Here is a 1,804-nt window from a genome sequence, read left to right as displayed (position 1 = left end):
ATTTCTCAATTCTAATAATTTGGCTAATTAATTATCTTCTTTGTCTGTTTCCACCGATAATAATATTACACAATTTTAATAGATTTTACAATAAGCATTAATTAATTTGAAGTTTTAGATTACTTGAAAAAATAACAAAATTAATATAAGAATACATATCCTAATTGTTAAATATAATTGTTAAAGATAACCGTTGTAAAAAAAAACATTTATAAATAAACATTTTCAAAAATAATTATTTCTACAATTATAAATAAGATAAAATAATAATTATTATATTTCTGATTTTTCTGCGAATTTTCCTCTAATTCTACGTGGTGTTCTGTGCGTTGCACATTGGTCGGACATAAAGACAAAAAAGAAAGGCGAGAGCATGATTTATTAGCATATTGCAAGCTATAGTATTCAAGTTTTAACGCCAAATATAAATGAATTATTTAAAAATATTGTAATATGTACGCGTGTCGTGCCAATCACAATATTGAGAATGTCATTTTAATAATATATGTCTTTTACTTATAAAAACATTAAAAAACGTTTGAAAGACATCTATTAAACATATGTATATCTTTCAAGAGAGATCATAACTTTAATATGTCTATAAACATTTTAGAAGTTCTACAAAGATATTTTTAATAAAATTTTTTTGGACATCTTTTAAACATCTTTTAGATATCTTTTAGAAATGTCTTAAAGATATTTTTAAAGAGATATCTTTTAGATGTTTACAAGATCTCAATGTTTACTGGATCATACATGAGATGTATGACTTATGAAAAATTTTTACAAATAATTTTACTTAACTTTAAAATAAGACGTAAAATGACACATAACTTTTAAAATAATATGTTTACAAAGTTTTATTAAGGAATAAGAATGCTAAATACATTTTAAAAAATCCTCGTGCGACGAAAATGTCGGAGTTATTCTATGTTATTAAGCTATTTTTATTTGCCTGTTGAATAAATTGTTCAGTTGTTAGCTGTTCATCTTTTTTAAAAACTTTGTTGAAAATTTCTTTGTGACATTAGATTTTTGACGACATTAGATGTTTTTTTTAATCCCGTAACTGTCTTTTATTTTAATAAAACTTTTTGCACTTTTATTCACGCTCATAAATCAGACATTTTCTAAATTTTTCTTTTTCTTTTACAATGTATTTAAGAAATATTTTTTAAGAACATTTAGTTTATGACCTTTAACACTTTTTGTAGATGATTCTATGCTATTTTGCTAAATTGAAATCCATTGCAAGATTGTGATATTTGGATGTTTTCTAATCAAAGATTGATCACAAATTGCCTTTTTAGGAAGAATCATTGAAACAATTTTTTAGACAAAATAACGTAAATTAAAAAAAAAATAATCTAAGGGAAAATAATTTCTACTGCACGGAAAAATCGTCCGCGAATCAATTGTTTTAAGATATACGTCTAATCATGTAACTTTTCCCCTAGGGCGGAAACGTGAAAAATGAAAAGTTTCGTGAACTCTATGATCATCTATGATTTCGAGGAATTATATAACTTTCCCAACTGTGAAAATGTAAAAATTGTTTACGTGAACTTTTTAACCAAGGACCATGGTCGAAAAGGCGGAAATCTAAACAATTGATAAATATGATATATTTCGGAACATGTCTTATCCTCCGACAATTTATCTCAAGGCAGATATTAATTATTGAAGAAGAAGTAATATTATATTGATGGAAGAGAAGTTATATATAATATGTAACTATTATATATGTAACTATTATAATAATATATATTACAAAAATTATTATTACGTACATACACACATATAT

This window comes from Atta colombica, unplaced genomic scaffold (genome assembly GCF_001594045.1).
Source record: "Atta colombica isolate Treedump-2 unplaced genomic scaffold, Acol1.0 scaffold5, whole genome shotgun sequence".
Classification (NCBI taxonomy): Eukaryota; Metazoa; Arthropoda; class Insecta; order Hymenoptera; family Formicidae; genus Atta; species Atta colombica.
Note: the sequence above shows the minus strand (reverse complement) of the source record.